The sequence below is a fragment of the Prionailurus viverrinus genome, chromosome B3 (assembly GCF_022837055.1).
Source record: "Prionailurus viverrinus isolate Anna chromosome B3, UM_Priviv_1.0, whole genome shotgun sequence".
NCBI lineage: Eukaryota > Metazoa > Chordata > Mammalia > Carnivora > Felidae > Prionailurus > Prionailurus viverrinus.
Genome location: NC_062566.1, coordinates 2,105,960 through 2,126,319, shown reverse-complemented (window position 1 = coordinate 2,126,319; position 20,360 = coordinate 2,105,960).

Sequence of the window (20,360 nt, the reverse complement as noted above, 5' to 3'; positions counted from 1 at the left end):
GGAGGGGTAGAGAGAGAGGGAGAGACACAGAGGACCAGAATCGTGCTCCAAGCTGACAGCAGAGAGCCCGATGCAGGCCCCCGACTCGGGAACCGTGAGATCACGACCTGAGCTGAAGTCAAGAGTTGGACGCTTAACCCGCCCGAGCCGTTCGGGCGCCCCTGGTGCCTTTGGATGCCAGATGTGTCTGCAGAACTGTAAACCCATTTCCTGCTTGAAGTAGCAAACGGATGCCCGCTCGTTGCGGGACCTCCCTGGTGAGCGTGGAAGAGGGATCTCCCGAGGCCCTCTCCTTCAGAGTTAGCTCCCGGCACCTGACTCGTGAGCCCTTGGAGCGGCTGTCCCCGGTGGCTTCCCCCACACCTCCCAGAGAACTGTCAGGCCACCACTGCTGTCCTGGCCTCCCCCGGGGGAGAACCACGGGCCCCTCTCCCGCTTACTCCAAGCACCCTGACCGGTTGCCCTGACTCTGCTGTTGAGATCTCAGCTGGCACTACCCCCTTGAGCCGGCTCTGACCCACCCCGTGCGGCCCAGTTCTCAGGGATCCGGCCCTGCGTTCCACACACCGCACGCCCCTCCTTGCCACTGCTGGGGAGCGAGAATGTCCTGTCCCCTTCGAGGTCCTTCTAGGCAGACTAAGGAGCAAATTGAGGTGAGACAAACTGACAGGAGAAAATCAAATTTAATTTCGTACGTTCGGAGAATCCACACAGACGTGGGTGTTCCAAAGATGATGAGGCAAAATGAGGTACGTTAGGGCATTCTGAACGGAGAAGGGGGTAGGGGGTCTGGGCTTCAAGGGGAAGAGATGCAGGAAGATGAAAAGAGTAAACGTTTGGTAAACAAGTGTTTGCTGAGAGGCTCGGAAACAACAGACAGAGAGGACTTTGATCAAACAGGCCTGGCCAAGTTCCGACTTCCTCCGTGGCTGCTACCCAGTTCATATTCTAATGTCGTCAGGTGTCCTTCCCGAGCAGCTCCTCTATCTGAATTCTTCTTGGACCACAAGGGAGATAGGCAAGGAGCTTTTCCGGCATCTGACGGGTTTTGATTGTTTTGTAGTTCAAAATCCTCTTTATGCCAAAGTAGCCCATCTTGGGGCAACCTACCCTTTGGCCCCTACAGCATCCCCCAAATGACTGCCCATTGCTAAAGTTGCCCTAGGTTGGGGCGCCTGGGTGGCTCAGTCGGTTAAGTGACTGCTTTGGCGCAGGTCATGATCTCAAGGTTCATGAGTTCGAGCCCCACATCGTGCTCTATGCTGATGCGCTCTATGCATCGTCCTCTATGCCGGAGCGTGGCTCCTGCTTGGGATTCTCTCTCTCCCTCTCTCTGCCCCTCCCCTGCTTGCTCATGCATGCACATGATCACGCGCGCTCGCTCTCTCTCTCTCTCTCTCGCTCTCAAAAATAAATAAACTTGGGGCGCCTGGGTGGCTCAGTCGGTTAAGCGTCCGACTTCGGCTCAGGTCACGATCTTGCAGTATGTGAGTTCAAGCCCCGCGTCGGGCTCTGTGCTGACTGCTCGGAGCCTGGAGCCTGTTTCAGATTCTGTCTCCCTCTCTCTCTGACCCTCCCCCGTTCATGCTCTGTCTCTCTCTGTCTCAAAAATAAATAAATAAACAAACAAACAAACTTTAACCCCGGCCAACACAAAGCCCTCTCCTCTCCCCACCCCTCAGCAGGCCCTTCTATTTCTGCTCTTCCAACAAAATTTCTCCCAGGAGAGACTCTGGCTGTGGCCTGCCCCTCTCCCTACTTCATCAGGGCTCCCCTCTTTCATCAAATCTCCTTACTGTGCCCATGTCACAGTCGGGAAGACCAAGCACAGAGAAGCCTCTCACTTGCTGATTGCCCAGGGACTCGGCAGCTGGGCATCTTGCCCGGAAGCCCAGGCTCTGAGAGCAAACCGAGTGGATCCTGGCTCGGGAGGCTGGCTCTCCTGGGAAGAGAAGCCTTCAGAGCCACAGCAGTGGGCAGCTCCCAGGCTCCCAGCTCTCCCTCCAGCCAGCCCGCCCTCCCTCCCTCCTTCCCTCAGCCATCGAGCTTGGACTGGGGGCAGGTGCCCAGGGGGCCCGGAAACTGCCTGCAGCCTCCCAGGGGACCTTTCAGACCCAGCTGTTGTTGAGGATCAGAGAGCCAGCCAGAGACCTGGCCACGAGGAGGCTGCAAAGGGGGCTGTTTGTAGAGGACAGCGGCAACACACACTTAACCACCGGTGACACTTCCTCATCAGCACCCCCCCCCCCCCCGCCAGCTCTCCCTGCCCCCTACCCCCACGCAGTCCCAGAAGGCTGGCTGGCACGGAGCACGGGCACGGAGAGTTCCTTCCCAGCGCGGCAGTGAGCTCCAGCCATGGGAGCAGATGCACTTTCTCAGGGAGGCCGGGTCCCAAGGCCTTGGCAGGGACCGTGCCAGCTGCCCATCGCCAGCGAGGCCATGAAAAGGAGGTGAGGCGTGGGAGCCGGTCCCTTGGAGGGGCCACCATGGGACCCACCGGGCGGCCGTCAGGCCTTGGCAGGAAGAGAAAACATTTTTGCTCTTAGAGAGAGTAAAGAGAAAAGGCAGCGTGGCCCGGCGGGCCAACTTCGGCCAGTCTTGGAGGGGTGGAGAACAAAACCCTTTTTCTCCAGGTCCTCGGACCTTCTGCCAGCCTGGGCCGTCGATTGGTTCCTTCCCAGCTCTGGGGAGGTGTGGCGATCAGGGCCGCCCAGGGCCCATTGAGGAGAGGCCCTGAATAGACACACAGACAAGGAGACCCTGGCCCGCTGATGCTCCTTTCCAGAGCCGGCCTCCCGGGCTTTGCATTCCGAGAGACCCACATTCGCCACCCAGGCCGCCTAAGGTCTGTGAACGGCAGATGTTTAAAACCCTAAAGACCCGGTATCTGGGTATGTGAAGATCAGGAGCAGAGTGCCGACACAGTGTGCCTTCGCTCAAGGAGGTGGGGAGGGCAGACATCATGTTTATGCACCCTTGCTCGTGTGTGCCCAGAGCGTCTCTGGAAGGATAAACAAAACAAACAAACGAGCAAAATGGGCTCTTTGGGTTGACTCCAGGAAGGGAAATGGGTGGCCGGCCGAGGAACATGGGAGGGAGGGAGGCCTTTCAGAGGGTACCTTTTGGAACTTTCAAGTTTTGAATGGTTTCAATTACTGTATATTGAAAAATATAATTTGAGGGGGGCCTGGCTGGCTCGGTCCGTTGAGTGCCCGACTTTGGTTCAGGTCATGATCTCACAGCTCTTGGGTTCCAGCCCCGTGTCGGGCTCTGTGCTGAAAGCTCAGAGCCTGGAGCCTGCTTCAGATTCTGGGTCTCCCTCTCTCTCTGCCCCTCCCCTGCTCGTGTCTCTCTCTCTCTCTCTCTCTCTCTCTCTCTCTCTCTCTCAAAAATAAATTTTAAAAATTAAATAAATAATTTGAATTAGATAAACAAAACACAAGGGTAGTAGTGAGGTCCTGCTGGATTGCTGGGAGGATGAAGCATGTTAATAGCGATGAAACGCCAGCAGGATGCCCGGTGCGTGACGGGCCCTCAGGAAGCGGTGTCAGAGCCCTACGGGGTTCTGAAGCAGGTGCACCAGCCCGCACGGCTGGGCCAGGAAGAGCGGGCACAGTGCTTCCTGCCACACGGGTGGGACCTTGAGGTCCAGAAGGGATGTGCCCAAGGTCACACAGCTGGACGTGATGGGCCATGGATCTTGGACTGGAATCCTGTTCCCAGGCTCCTCCTGGGAACATCTGTAGAAACTAGAAAAACTATTTAAGATCTCTGGAGATACCAACACCAGTGAGAATCAAACTCTTCGGAGATGGCATGAATTTCAAGGTCAGCCTTCAGAAGAGCAAGCAGCCCCAGCCTTGGCTGAGCAGGGCAGACCTTTGGGTTGGGGTCTAAAGGCGGTGAGGCCAGATCTAAAATCTAGTCTCCTGCTGAGAGCCAGTCCACCCAAGAGGCCCATTTGTCGAGGGACCACATGCTTCTATCTGTGGTTTCTCTTTCCAGCCGCAGGCTTGGCATCGGCTAGAGAGGAATCCCTTTCCAAAATACCCCCAGCCCTGCCCTCACCCAGCAGCCTCCTCCTCTACCAAGATGGCATGCCTACTGTATACGGGGCCTTCAGCAAGTCCTTTGGGACACCAGGAGGTCTAAGGAAACTGTTGGAGCTTCTAGTTTCATTGGAAGCTAAGAACAGAAGTCCTGGCTCTGCCACTCCCTAGCTGTGTGACCTCGAGTCACGCGCTTCTCAGTCTGCAGCCTCTGCTTCCTCATCTGGAAAATGGGCATTGCAAAAGCAGCTGCCCAGCTCCTTCTGAGGGTTAAATGAGAATCCATAGAAGACGTGTAAACTGTCCATTGGAAGCGCCCAACCCGTGGTTCTATCGGCCACTGCCGTCACGCAAGAGAGAAAGGGGAAAGATGCATTAAAAAACATTTTTTTGGGGGGGCGCCTAGGTGACTCGGTTAAGCATCCGACTTTGGCTCAGGTCATGATCTCTCGGTCCGTGAGTTCGAGCCCCACGTCAGGCTCTGTGCTGACAGCTCAGAGCCTGGATCCTGTTTCAGATTCTGTGTCTCCCTCTCTCCCTGACCCTCCCCCGTTCACGCTGTCTCTCCCTGTCTCAAAAATAAATAAACGTTAAAAAAAAAAATTTTTTTTTTAAGTATTTGAGAGAGAGAAAGAGAGAGCATGAGCGGCAGAGGGACAGAGAGAGAGGGTGAGAGAGAGAGAGAATCCCAAGCAGGCTCCACACTGTCATCACAGAATCCAATGTGGGGCTCAAACCCATGAAACCGTGAGATCCTGACCTGAGCTGAAAATCAAGAGTCAGATACTTAACCAGCTGAACCACCCAGGCGCCCCCGGAAAGATGCATTTTAAGACAGACAGGACCAGGGGGGCCTGGGTGGCTCAGTCGATTAAGCATCTGACTCTTGATTTCAGCTCAGGTCAGGATCTCACGAGTTTGTGAGTTCAAGCCCCACATCTGGCTCCTTGCACTGACAGTGTGGAGCCTATTTCGAATTCTCTCTCTCCCTGCCCTTCCTACACATGCTTTCTCTCTCTCTAAATACATAAATAAAGTTAAAATTTTTTTTAATTAAAAAAATAAGACCGGACCAGAGGTTGGACGAGTGACTTAAGCCTACACAGCATTATCACTATTGGGATTCCCAGAAAGAATGCCAGGCTGGTCTAGAAGACGCCAGGGGCAAGTGGATCTTGCATTGGGCCTTGAAGCAGAGAAAAAAGGAGATGATGTTCCAAGGAAGAGGCTCAGTGATGGCAAAGTGGGGGCTGGGAATGAGGCCGGCATGTGCGGCTGGAGGAACCAAGACAGCAGGCTTTGTCTTTGGGGAATTAGCCCCTCGTCCTGTAGACGAAGCCCCGGGGTGTGAAGGCAGCCTCTGCCGTCCCCGCTGGCAGCACCCAGGCTGGGCCAGAGGCAGAGTTCCTGCTCTCGCCTCGTTGGTGTCCGTTTGCCCCCTCTGTCTGGGTCCAGCTGCCAGGGCCAAGAATGCCTCAGGGGATTCAAAAACACCTTGGCTTCATTCCCGATCCCGGGAAAGGCCAGTGAGGACAGATGACCTGACACTGTGCCCACTGCCCTCACCATGACTGTGCCCATCCCATAAGTGTGGCTCTGCCGCGATCAGACTCCTTTGCTTGGGCAGTCGATAGAACCTAGCACCACCTGCTCCTGGTAACACTGTACATGCTCATTATCAGAACTTTAGAAATAATAGAAGCACTTTAAGAAGAAAAGAACCAACACCTTCGTCTCCAACCCAGAAAGAACCTCAGCCATCATTTGGCCATATACGTCCTTCCAACCTTTTCCTATGCGTGCAGTTTTGACAAAGTCAGAATTTGTGCCACATGGGACAGACTTCTCAATTGGCCTCGGGGTGCCTGGGCGGCTCAGTCGGTTAAGTGCCTGACTTGGGCTCAGGTCATGATCTCGTGGTTCGTGAGTTTGAGCCCCGCACCAGGCTCTTTGCTGTCGGCGTGGAACCCATTCGGATCCTCTGTCCCCCTCTCTGTCTCTGCCCCTCCTCCGCTCATTCTCATTCTCTCTCTCTCTCTCTCAAAAATAAACATGTAGGGGCGCCTGGGTGGCGCAGTCGGTTAAGCGTCCGACTTCAGCCAGGTCACGATCTCACGGTCCGGGAGTTCGAGCCCCGCATCAGGCTCTGGGCTGATGGCTCGGAGCCTGGAGCCTGTTTCCGATTCTGTGTCTCCCTCTCTCTCTGCCCCTCCCCCGTTCATGCTCTGTCTCTCTCTGTCCCAAAAATAAATAAACGTTGAAAAAAAAAATTAAAAAAAAAATAATAAATAAACATGTAAAAATCAGGGGCGCCTGGGTGGCGCAGTCGGTTAAGCGTCCGACTTCAGCCAGGTCACAATCTCACGGTCCGTGAGTTCGAGCCCCGCGTCAGGCTCTGGGCTGATGGCTCAGAGCCTGGAGCCTGTTAACGATTCTGTGTCTCCCTCTCTCTCTGCCCCTCCCCCGTTCATGCTCTGTCTCTCTGTCCCAAAAATAAATAAATGTTAAAAATCAAATAGAATGGCCTCACTGATCCCCACCTCCTGGAAGTCAAGCCTTTGTGTGATGCCCTCCCTTTGAGTGTGAGCTCGACCCAATGACTTGCTTGTAAGGAGGAGAATGTGGCAAAAGTGATAGTGTCAAGTTTGAGATGAGGGTCCATCTTTTCTTAATTTTTTATGTTTATTTATTTTTGAGAGTGAGAGAGCGCAAGCAGGGGAGGGACAGAGAGAGGGAGACAGAATCTGAAGCAGGCTCCAGGCTCCGAGCTGTCGGCACAGAGCCCGACGCGGGGCTTGAACCCACGGACCGTGATATCATGACCTGAGCCAAAGTTGGATGCCCAACCGACTGAGCCGCCCAGATGCCCCAAGATGAGGGTCCATCTTCCTGGCACTCTTTCTCTCCGGCTCTCCTCACAGGCTGTGCTGATAGGAAGGACCACTTGGCAATGAACCAATGACAGCGTCTCCAACCTTATGGTCCTGAATCCTACCAACAACCACACGGGTCAGGCTGCAAGCAGATCCTGCCACGGTAGAGTCTCCAACTAAGACCGCAGCCCCTATACGGCTTTGTGAGAAACTCAGAACAGGTGGACCAGCGCCACGGTTCAGGTTCCTGACGCACACAAAGTGTGAGATAATAAGTGTACATTGTTGGGGCCCCTGGGTGGCTCAGTCAGTTGAGCATCTGACTCTCGGTTTTGGCTCAGGTCATGATCTCATAGTCGTGAGATCGAGCCCCATGTCAGGATCCACGCTGGATGTGGAGATTTTCTCTCCCTCTCCTTCTGCCCCTCCCCCATGCGTGTGCATGCACGCTTGCACACTCTCTCAACAAAAAAAGCACTTCTTTAAAAAAAAAAACTTTCAAAAAAATAAATGTGCATTGTTTTAAGCCACTGTATCTTGAAATCATGTGTTATACAGCAATATACAACTAATAAATTATATAATTTTATAAACTAATTTTAAAGGCTGACATGACCACATTAGCATTCTCTTTGTTTATCATATCTCTCTACAAACATCATGCTTGCTTGTTGCTTAATGCTTCATCCATAATTTGTTTAACCATCCTATGGTGGGTCCTTTGAATTATCTTCCGGTTTTCACTGTGCAGTTAACATTGTTATGCTTAAAGCATCAACTATAAGACAATTTCCTCAGAACATAAGTCCATAAGAATTACTGTGTCTGAGAGCATGATATACACCATTTAGCAGTAGGACTTATGATAAACTCCCCACCCTACCTCTTTAAGGTACAGTTTATCCTTTTAAATCCTGGGTCTATACACCAGACCACTCGACAAAGTTGCCATAAGGTCATGCTGAGAGCCAAGGATTTGGCTGGGGTCAGAGGTTAATATCTTAGAGAAGCCATAAAACAAGAGGTTCAGGTTCAATTTTCCTTTCCAGAGCATTTGGTTCTGAAGGAGATTGAGGGTACACCTTCTAGATTCTGTTTACTACAAACTCAAACTCTATGTCTAAGCAAACCCCTTCTTCTGTCTCTCGGGGTTCCCATTTATCACTGTGTGACTTTGGACAAGTACTTAACCTCTCTGTGCCCCCATGTTCTCATATGTAAAAGTGGGGAGTAAAAATAATACCCACGTCATAGTATTGTGGGAGAATTAGATGATTTAAAATATGTAAAGTGCAGGGCACCTGGGTGGCACCTGAGCGTCTGACCCTTGATATTGGCTCAGGTTGTGATCTTGGTGTTGTGAGATCAAGCCCGCGTCGGGCTCCATGCAGCCTGCTTGGGATGTTCTCTCTCGCCCTCTCTCTGCCCGTCCCCCACTCATGCACTCTCTCAAAATAAACAAATAAACATTTAAAAAATAAGGGGCGCCTTGGTGGCTCAGTCGGTTAGGCGTCTGACTTCGGCTCAGGTCATGATCTCACGGTTTACGAGTTTGAGCCCCGCGTCGGGCTCTGTGCTGACAGCTCGGAGCCTGGAGCCTGCTTCGGATTCTGTGTCTCCCTCTCTCTCTGCCCCTCCCCTGTTCGTGCTCTGTCTCTCTCAAAAGTAAATGAAATTTTTTTTAATGTTCTAATAAGATATGCAAAGTGCTTAGAAAAGTGTTGTATATAGTGCTATTGTGTGCATGCTCTCATTCTCCGAGGAGAGCGAGGTGATGAAAAGTTGAGCAGACCCGGCTTTAAATTCCCTCTCTGCTGATTATGAGCTGTGTGACCTTAGACGAATGACTTAGCCTTTCAGAGATTTGATTTGTGGATTAGCCATGAAGCTAACGAAGCTTTCGGAACCCTCATCTGCCAAGGTTCTGTACCTCATTTCGTACAATGTTTAGAATTGTATCATTGCAATTTACATGTAATTTGCAAGTGTGTAATACAGAAGAGGGCCCCCAATTGTATAAGCTTCTGGGCCTCAAAAACCTGGGTTGATCCCTAAGAAAGGTGGTACCGTATGGGGTGGTTATAAAAATTGAACAAGGTAATGTGTTTAACGACTGAAAATAGCACATAAAAAGTCCTGACTTGTAGATAGTAGCTACTTCTTTGGAACATACGAAAATAGAACTTGCTTGCTTCTTTGTTGCAGGGGGAGGGGAGGCCTGTGTGGCTTAGTTGGTTACCGTCTGACTTCAGCTTAAGTCATGATCTCAGGGTTCATGCGTTTGAGCCCCTTATCGGGCTGTGTGCTGAGAGCACAGAGCCCGCTTGGGATCCTCTGTCCCCCTCTCTCTCTGCCCCTTCCCCTGCTCATGCTTGCTCTCTCTTTCAAAAATAAACACCAAGAACTGGCTTTCTTCCTTTTCTTCGTTCATACACGTAACCACTTCAAGAAACTTAATCTACAAAAACCAAATTTAGAAACTAAAGCAGAGGCTGATCATTCTAGTTGTAAGTTGACTCACTGACGTTACTTCCTTTCTTTTTTTGAGTAATTTCTATGCCCAGTGGAGGGCTTGAATTCAGGACCCCGAGATCGAGTCATGTGTTCCTTGTGCTGCGTCAGCCAGGCACCCCTCTGGCTTGACATTTTTAGTTGATGTCTGAAAAGCAGGGATCCATCCGCTGGCCAACCAAACATAGTCACTGAGACACAGGAAGTGCTTGGAAATCCTGAGAGGACGTCCCTGCGGAGAACAGAGGAATAAACACGCCTGGTACCCTGTGCGGCTAAACTTCATTGCCATAGCTGGAAGAGGAGGGCGGTGGGTGGCCACACCCTCCCAAACCTAGATGACAGGACTCTGCCTTGTTTTTGTTTTTTGTAAACATCCAGATGACTTCCTTCTCTTTCTTTGATTTAAAAAAAAAAAAAAAAAAAAATTTTTTTTTTTAAGACAGTAATGAAGGAAAGAACCAAAGCAGGTAGGCGTCCCTCTCAGCAAAGCCCCCGGCGATAACACAATAATGAGGAGGTTGAGACCAGGTAAATAAAGCCAGCGGTAAACAACAGTAAAAAGAGCAGTGGCTGGTGGAATGTGGGAGGGAGAGGATCCAAGACGGGGGCAGCCAGGCAGTGAGTCAGCCTGGAGGCTTGGCTGTCCCTCCTCCGGCGGCCCCTTGGGGAGGCAGGGCTCAGACCAGGGACACGCCTGATAAGCCCGGTCAGAATCCAAAGGCCCCAGAATCCCCTCCTGGATCTGGTGTTATCTCTCCTTCCGTGACTGTGGCTCCGTCCTCCACATCCAGCCACCCCTTGCTTATGATTCCAGCCTCTTGTATCCTAAAACAGAGCCTGTGTAAAGGACCCATCTCTTTCAACCAGGGGCGTTTCATACCTGGCACCCGGTGGCTTGTGTGGCCACCTCCTCACATGCCTACATGACCTTGGCTGCACCCGCATTTTCTAGACCAAACGGATCCCCCCCCAAGTAATGATTCTAAGCCCTGGCAATTCTGGGTAACAGAGTGGCAAGGGCACCGATGCCTTAGACTTGCACGGTGTTCTCCCTTGCGTGACTTTGACAGTCATGTAAATTCTTCCCTCGGTGCCATAAAATGGGGGGAGTGATAGCCACGTGGCCCGCCTTACTTGAGGGTTGTCAGGAGGAAGTGAGCTGCTGTGTGGGAAAGTGCCTTGCAAAAGGGAAGGTATGTAAGAAAGCTAGATCGTGGTAATAAACTTGGGAAATTTCCAGTCCCAGCCTGATGTGGCACATTCTCCTTCCGTGTCCTGCAGCGACCTGGAAATGCTGCCTGGGCCCTTTCCCCAACCCCCGGGGTCTGTCTGTATGTCCCAGGCCAGTGCTCAGAGAGGTCTCCTCAGTGCCAGCTTGGACAGTGCCTGGGCCTTGTGAGCGTGTCTCACTGACTGCCCTCTCCCTGGGACCGATCTCCTCCACGTCTCCAACTTCCTGTTGATATCCAGCCCAGGACAGGAGCCACCAGGTCAGGAGGCAAGTCCCTGATGGCCGAGCATCCTCCGGGAAAGTGAGAACTCCATCTCCTCAAGTGTGGCAGGAGAAGAAATTCTGTTGTGGAAAAGTTTGGGAAATTCTGCTGACCCAGATTCAACCTTCTCTTTCCCTTCCCTTCCCTGCCCATCAAGGAGATAAACAGTAACCTGCGGGGTTGGGACAACACAGCGACTACGGGAGTAGTTGGGGGGTTTTAGTTTGCCCCTCCAGTCACCCTCTGTTTTGGGGATGTTTTAAAGGCAATTTTCAAATACATGGAAGTAAAGTAAATAGTAAAATAAACCCTTCGGATCACCTCCAACAATTATCGATAATTAAGAACACGAAGGGGGGTGCCTGGGTGGCTCAGTCAATTAAGCGTCCGACTTCAGCTCAGGTCATGATCTCACAGTTCGTGGGTTCGAGCCCCGCGTCGGGCTCCGTGCTGACAGCTCAGAGCCTGGAGCCTGCTTCGGATTCCGTGTCTCCCTCTCTGCCCCTCTCTTGCTCGCACTCTGTCTCTTTCTTTCCCCTAAATAAATAAATAAATAAATACATAAATACATAAATACATAAATACATAAAAAAGAACATGAAGGGGGAGAGATTTAAGGACGAATTCCACGGCCCGAATTCCAGTCTGACCACCAATTAGTGCTGAGACGCCGGGCAAGTTCGATCTTTCTAAGCCTGTTCCCTCCCGCATTGAGTGGGAATGATAACTGGGAATAATCACCTTGATAACTCCTCTTCTTGAGGCGTAAATGAAATAGTAAATGAGATAGGGTAGCCCTAAGGCACTAGCTGAACGTCCCCAACAAGGAACGCGCTCGGTCATTAGTGATAATCATTGCCAGAGACCATGTGCTAGAGGCTAGGAGTGTGGGAGGGGCAGGCCACCCCAAGATGGGCCACTTTGGCAGGAACGTTACTTTGAGTCAAAAGCAATCAAAACCGCCCAGGTTCAGGAAAAGCTCTTCACCTCCCCCACAAAGGCCTGCTGGTACCAGGAAGAGGGCTATTAACAGAAATTCCTGTTTACCCAAGAAACATGTCTGTGTAATAGAGCAGCCTTTGTTTAGCAAACAACTTCTCTCACCTTCCTGCTAATGCTCTTCCTCCCCCAGACCCCCACCCCTCTCCTTAGCTCAAATAAGCATCATGTTGCCTGCCTTTGGAATTTACGTGTCCCTGTGGATTCGCCCTATGTGTGCTATGAAATTTGATTTTCTCCTGTTAATCTGTCTCCTATCAATTTGATTCTTAGTCCAGCTAGAAGGACCTCGAAGGGCAGAGAAAATTGTTCTTCCCCAACAGGGTTCTGGGGCCAGACTGCCTGCGTTTGAATCCCAGCTCTCAGTTTCTAGCTGTGTGACCTTGGATAAGTTGCTGGCCCTCTCTGTGCCCCAGTATGTTAACAGCATTACCTACCTCCTGGGTGTTTTGTTAGGCATGTGCAAGTATAGCACAGGGAACAGCATTTGGCCCATAGTAAGGGCTCCCTAAAGGTTGGCTTTGGCACTGTTAACACAACCTGTTGAACTTCACTTCTTTTGGCATTTTGTACATTCCACTCACACCTATACGCATCCTCTTTCAGAAGTGGAATCTCCGAGTAATCTTTGGGAAAGTCTGGAAGAAGGAAAGAAGGAAAGTCTCAGGAGTCTCACTTCCACTGGACCATGCCACAGAGGCCCCTGCCATTTTCCTAGCAGAAATATCAGACCCGCGGGCCTAAGAGTTACATGTTCTGATTTCTTGCTCTTTATGTGGGTCACAGATTTTTCACAGGGCATTCAGAAATGCATTTAGGTTAAGTTGACACAACCTTGAAAAGCTGGAGTCATAAACCAGGAGAGGCTTCACAGAGTTCTCTGTCCCCCAATAGCTGAACAAAAAGAATCTCATTTCTTGAAACCTTTAAAATGCTGCCCGACCCTTCACAGAGCCCCGTCACCTGGAAACCCTGGAGTAGCATCCGGGGACGAGTCCGTTTCGTTATTCTCCCCTCATGGAGCAGACACTCACCAGATATCTCGCGGGTGCCAGGCCCAGGATGAGGGGACAGGGCGTGCCCACTTTTCTCTGGGGGGAGGGACCCTCAGCTGGTCACTGACCACATCTGGGCTTTCTTTTTTTGATAGGGTACACCCAGATGATATCCAGAGTCCCTTGCAAACATTGCCTTTTGTGATTATGTAATTCTATTTTTTTAACGTTTATTTATTTTTGAGAGAGAGACGTGCACGGGGGGTAGGGCAGAGAGAGAGAGGGAGATACAAAATCGGAAACGGGCTCCAGGCTCCGAGCGGTCAGCACACAGCCTGACGTGGGGCCGGAACTTACAAACCATGAGGTCATGACCTGAGCCAAAGTTGGACGCTTAACCAACTGAGCCACCCAGGCACCCCTGTAACTCTATTTTTGACGTGAAATGCTACTATTCGAACGATCTGATTCTTTTGCCCAAACAAAGGGGGAGTGGGAGAGAGAAACTGGGGGGCCTGTGGCTTCTGGAGATGGGGGTTCACTTCTCGGCCCCCATCTGCCCACACCACCTCCTGCATCCAGATACTTACAGAGGTGGAAACCACACTTTTTTCGCAGCTTTCAGACGGTGTGGCCAGCTCATCCCATCTGACCCTCTGTTTTGTTTATTGGGGGAAAACACCAAAAAACCCTACTACCAGGGTCACAGACAGGCTGAACCCATGACCTCAGGGAAGGCAGTGACCTGGGCTTGTGCCAAGAGGAAATCGCAGTGGCCTGAGGAGGGCTGGGCCTTCTGCTGATCCCGCAGACAGAATACCACGAACTGGCAGGAGACCCTCTGAGCCCATGTCCTGACCTCTTCACCCCACCGCCTGCTTCTACAATCGTGCTCCCACGGACTCCTTGCAGGGAAATGACTTTCTTTACTCTCCGTTGGATTAATTAAAGAATGCAGTTGGGACGCCTGGGTGGCTCAGTCAATTGAGTGTCCGCCTCTTGGTTTCAGCTCAGGTCACGATCTCACGATTGGTGGGATCGGGCCCCAAATCGGGCTCTGCACTGACAGCACAGAGCCTGCTTGGGACTCTCTCTCCCTCTCTCTCTCCCTCTGCCCCTCCCCCAATCACACGTTTTCTCTCTTTTTCTCTCAAAATAAGGAAATAAACATTAAAAAAAAAACAAAAAAACGAGTTTAGGAGCACCTGGGTGGCTCAGTCGGTTAAACATCCAGCTTCAGCTCAGGTCGTGATCTCAGAGTTTGTGAGTTTGAGCCCCGCATCGGGCTCTGTGCTGTCAGGGCAGAGCACATTTCAGATCTCCCTCTCTCTCTCTGCCCCTCCCCCACTTGTGCATGTGTGTGTGCACTCTCAAACTTAAAAAAAAATGAAAATAAATAAATAGATAAATAAATAAAAACAAGCTGTTAAGAAGGGCAGTTGTCACTCTGGAAAGAAAGCTGACCAGGGGTGGTAGGTTGAATCATGGTCCCCATTATCCACCGTCCCTTCCGATAAGAGGAAAATTGGTCCCTGCCGTGAGACGTGTGGCACCTCCCTGAGGACAGACCCTTTCCCACCCCCTTGGCATGCCCGGCCATGTGATTCAGTATGCCCTGCGACATGAAGGCGGAAATAGCCGAGGCGGCTCTGAGCCGCAGCTTTAAGAGCCATTGCACATTTCCTCCAGAGGTCTTGCCCCTTCCTTCTGCCTTGAGAATACGGGGTTCCAGACAGCGGCTCCTCCTTCAACCCGGGTCCTGGACTGGAGAGTCGCACCTGCAGCCACCGGCATTTAATGGGACTGAGAAACGGGCCACACTTGTCTGCACCGCTGAGATTTGGGAGTCGTTTCCTACTGCGTCATGACCTCACAGAGGCTAATCCAGCAGTGTTGCCCAAGATGGCGTCATGGCATCCCTATTTTTCTCTCCTGCCTATTCGGGTTAAAATCTGAACACTGACGACACCAAAATAAAAAAGCTTTTGCACGGCCAAGGAAAACTATCAACAAAATGAAAACGCAACCAACGAAATGGGAGAAGATATTCACAGATGATATACCCTATGAAGGGTTAACATGTATGTTGATGTTATTGATATGTTATTAATATATATCAATGTTAATGTTATTAATATATAATTATATTTATATTACTACGTATAACCAAAATAGATAAATAACTTCTACAACTCAGCACCGAAGACACAAATAATCTGACTAAAACCACAGGCAGAGGACCTGAATAGACATTTTCCCAAAGAAAACATAGAGATCACCAACAGACACATGAAAAGATGCTCAACATCAGGGAAATGCAAGTCAAAACCACAGCGATGTCACCTCACACCTGTCAGAATGGCTAAAATTTAAAAAAAAGACAAGGAACAAGTGTTAGCAAGAATGTGGAGACAGAGGAACCCTCATGTACTATCGGTGGGAATGCAAACTGGTGCAGCCACTGTGGAAAACAGTATGGAGGTGCCTCAAAGAGTGGAAAATAGAATTCCTCTGTGATCCAGTAATGACATACTCCTATATTTGCCCAAAGAATGCGAAAACACTAACTCAAAAGGATATATGCACGCCTATTTTACTGCAGCATTATTCACAATAGCCAAGATATGGAAACAACCCAAGCGTCCGCTGACAGATGAGTGGGTAAAGAAGATGGGGTGTGTGCATAATGGAATATTACTCGGCCATAAAAAAGAAGATCTTGCCATTTGCAACAACATGGATAGACCTAGAGAGTATAATGCTCAATGAAATAAGTCAGAGAAAGCCAAATACCATGGGATTTAACTTATATGTGGAACCTAAAAAAAACAAATAAGAAGGAAAGAAGTAGGGAAGGGAGGGAAGGAAGGAAGGAAGAAAGAAAGAAAGAAAGAAACCTAAAAAAAAACAAAACAAGGAAGGCGGGAAGGAAACAGAGAAAGAAAGGAAGGAAGAAAGGGAAGGAAGGAAGAAAAAAAGAAAAGGAGAGAGACCCATAAATACAGAGAACAAACTGGTGGTTGCCAGAGGGGAGGGGCTGTGGAATGGGTAAAACAGGAGAAGGGGATTTGAACAGAAAAAATTTAACACCCCCCCTAAAAAAATCTCTGAGTCCCCATTCCATCATTATCTCACCCCTGGTTGGACAGCACTGGTCATAGGAGAGCATCAGGACTTGTGCGAAACCAACTCTAACCAGTGTTCAAATCAACAGTAGCTAAACCTCAGGAAACCGCCAGACGTCCATTCAAAATGGTGAGTCATGTGAAGGCAGCGCTGTTTCCCACTCCGCAGGATTCTCTGCTCTCTTGGGATATAAACAACACAAAATGTGGTCGTTCTGTTTCCCATCTTCCCGACTGCAGTGGCCCTGGGCTGGCCGCCCCCAGACCAGCCACAATGGCATATTGGTTATTTTGAATTTAAGTTACTTAAGGAACAGTCCGTGCGGGAACAACACCCTGACTCCCCTTCACCTCCAGATGAAAGAAACAATCTCCCGTGTGAAAGGTACTTCGCTCCACAAGGAGGTAGACAGACGTCTGTACCATCAGAGAAGGGGAATGCAGAGCTGAAGTCCACATACACAGACCTTTTTACTTTTACTAATTTACCATCCCAGGCCAAATTCTGTTTAGAATTCCATTTTTGTTTTTTAAGAGAGAGAAAGGGAGAGAGAGAATCCCAATTAGGCCCCATGCCGTCAGCACGGAGCCTGATGGAGGGCTCGATCTCACGATCCATGAGATCGTGGCCTGAGCCAAAATGAAGAGCCAGATGCTTGACCAACCAGGCCACCCAGGCGCCCCTAGAGTTCCTTATTAATTGAAGCTTCTAAACATAAGGGGTTTGGAGTTGTTGCTTTGTTCGTTTTTACCCTGTCGATTTCTCACAGGATGTTGTTTCTCTAGAAAGTATAAAAGCTGTTTTCCTTGGAAGCACCTGGTTGGCTCTGTCTAGAGCATGCAACTCTTGATCTTGGGGTTGTGAGTTCAAGCCCCATATTGGGCCTCGACCTTACTTTAAAAAAAGAAAAGAGTGGGGGCACCCAGGTGGCTCAGTCGGTGAAGCATCCGACTCTTGGTTTCAGCTCAGGTCATGATCTCTCAGTTCATGAGTTCAAGCCCTGACTCAGGCTCTGCACTGACAGTGGCTGGCTCTCTCTCTCTCTCTCTCTCTCTGTCTCTCTCAAAATAAAAATAAACATTAAAAAAAAAAAAAAAAGGCTGGGGCGCCTGGGTGGCTTGGTCGGTTAAGCGTCCGACTTCGGCTCAGGTCATGATCTCGCAGTCCGTGAGTTCGAGCCCCGCGTCAGGCTCTGTGCCGACAGCTCAGAGCCTGGAGCCTGTTTCGGATTCTGTGTCTCCCTCTCTCTCTGCCCCTCCCCTGTTCATGCTCTGTCTCTCTCTGTCTCAAAAATAAATAAACGTTAAAAAAAAAAATTTTTTTTTAAAAAAAGGCTGCCCGCCTTGATCATCTCTTTGGGTCTCAGTTTCGTCATTGTGTCCACGGTGCTTAAGTTTTATGTGTCAATTTAGCTAGGCCGTAGTACCCCCTTATTTAATCAAACATGAACCGAGGTGTGGCCGTGAAGGTGCTTTGTGGACGCGCTGACTTCCAGTAAAGGATAGGATCCAAGAGCGAAAACTGAGGTTTTCTGGGAAAGGAAATTCTGCAGCACCACTTTCTGCCCAGATTCCCAGCCGGCCCTACAGCTTTCATACTTAGCAACCTGGTCCTTAAAATAAATCTCTCTCCCTCTCTTTCCCATTCCTCCCCCTCTAGAACCAATCCAGGTTTTGCTGTAATCCTGGGAGGTGACCTGTTCTCACTGTCTGTGGGGCTTCTGGGACTGGGGCCCCTGGTCTCAGCAGGTACTATTCACACTGGGGGAGATGAGGGGGTCTTTGAGATGGGGGTGCTCCTCCTGGCCAGCTCTGCACAGAGTGGGCTGGGGAGCCCCTCCCCCTCTTCCGTGCCCCCCCCACCCCTGCATTGCCCCCACAGCAAGCAGGCCATCCTTTGCTGACTTCTTTTCCCCTTTAAATCTGTCCTTCAATGTAACTTCAGCAGCATAAAAGCAAGTCTCTTGATCAAAGATTAATCGGCAGCCTTTATCCTTTGGGAGATGACCTATGCCTGCAGTCTCCGTTCTTTTTTTCTGTCTTTCCCGCCCTGCCCCACCCCCGATTCCCTCTCTTCCTCACTCTTTCCTCACATTTTCTCTCATTCACACAAAAGTGAGGACAATCAACATAGTGGGACAGAGAAGCTGAGTGCCCTGGGAGGTAATTATAAAGGGCAAGGGCAAAGGGGTGCCTGGGTGGCTCAGTCCGTTAGGCATCTGACTTCAGCTCAGGTCGTGATCTCGGGGTTTGTCTGTCTCCCTCTCTCTCTGACCCTCCCCTGTTCATACTCTGTCTCTCTGTCTCAAAAATAAATGAACGTTAAAAAAAAAAAAAAAAGAAAACAGAACAAAGGCAGGAAACAAGCCAGCCCCGTGGCTTGGAAGGACAGGGACAGGCACAAGTGTAGGAGACACTCCAGAGACCCAGTGGGCAGAACCCGGGGCCTGGCAGTGTCTGAGAGCCTGGTCGGCTGGTGAAGCCATTTACTGACACAGGAGACAAAGGATACGAAGAGAGCTGGTGAAGGGGTCGTGTGGCACAGTGGTTTCTGATAAGAGTACACGTTTGGTTCTCACGGGTTCTGGCATCTAGCTCCTAAAACCCTTGGAATTTCCTAAGAAATGAGAGCAATCAAGTTTCCCTTTGTTATTCATGGCAAGAGGCTTTCCATCACACAAGTTTATGTTAATGAGTGACTTATGGAAATCCCCTGGGGATCAGAAGGCTGGTAGCCAAGTTCAAACCTAAAGAAGGAGAGAGTTCAAACTTTGAGTCCCACTTGCCCACCTCTGGGGAAGGGAGAAGGGATGGTGACTGAGTTGAGTCACCTACGGCCAACGATTTAATCGAGTGCCTATGCAACGAAGCCTCCACAAAGACCCTCCAAAAGGATGGGTTAGTGAACAAGAACGTATCCAAGAGACAGGAGGGTGGTGAGGTCCGAACTCCACACGGACAGACGCCCAGACACCTCACCTGTGTATCTCTGCAGCTGGCTGTTCCTTTATCCTTTGTGATAAACCGGTGATCCAGCAAATACACTGTTTCCCTGAGTTCTGTGAGCCACACTAGGAAGAGGTCGTGGGAGGGGTCCCTTGAGGAAGGGGTCGTGGGAACCTCCGATTTAAACCGAAGAGTCAGGGGACGCCTGGGTGGCTTGGTCGGTTAAGCGTCCGACTTCAGCTCAGGTCACAATCTCACCGTCCGTGGGTTCGAGCCCCGCGTCGGGCTCTGGGCTGATGGCTCAGAGCCTGGAGCCTGCTTCCGATTCTGTGTCTCCCTCCCTCTCTGCCCCTCCCCCGTTCATGCTCGGTCTCTCTCTGTCTCAAAAATAAATAAACGTTAAAAAAAATTTAAAAAAATAAAAATAAACCAAAGGGTCAGAATCACGGGTAACAATCTGGACTTGTGACCGGCGATTGGTGTTTGGGGAGGGGCCAGTCTCTTGGGACTGAGTCCCTAACCTGTGGGATCTGATGCCATCTCCGGTTAGACAGTGTCGGAACTGAGTTAATTGTGGGATATCCGGCTGGTGTCGCAGAATTGTTCAGGGTGGGGTCCCCCCACCCCCACAGACACACACACATCGGGTGACCAAAAGTGTCCGGAGTTAATGGTGGAGTAGTGACACTAGAGGAGCCACACAAGAGTGTTTTTTCCTTACAGGTGGAGAAAGTGATTGCAGTTAAGATTTGTTTTCCTTTTTAATTTATCGATTGATAGTGATCTCTATGCCCAAAGTGGGGCTCAAACTCCCAACCTCGAGATCAAAAGTCACCTGCTGTACCGACTGAGCCAGCCAGGTGCCCCGATTGTGGTTAAGATTTTAAGGTGTCTGGGGCGCCTGGGTGCCTCAGTCGGTTAAGCATCCAACTCTTGGTTTAGGCTCAGGGCATGATCTCATGGTTCGTGAGTTCCAGCCCTGCATGGGGGCTCTGTGCTGACATTGCAGAGCCTGCTTGGGATTCTCTCTCTCTCTCTCTCTCTCTCTCTCTCTCTCTCTCTCTCTCTCCCTCCCTGCCTCTGCCCTGCTCCTGCTCTTTCTCTCAAAATAAATAAATAAACTTTTTAAAGATAATGATAAAACATTTAAAAAAAGATTTTAAGTTAACTGTGAGACACCTGTGTGAATGGAGCAGGTGCAAGGAAGTCTGGGGCTGAAGCTCAGGAGAGTTGTGCAGAAGGTATGTGTGGACACAAAATACAGGACAGGGAGGGAGAGGTATAGCTGTGGGGGTGGATGTGATCGGCCGGAGAAGAAGTCTCTTGAGTGACAGGAGGCCTTGGGGCTGGCTGCTGGGGATATTCC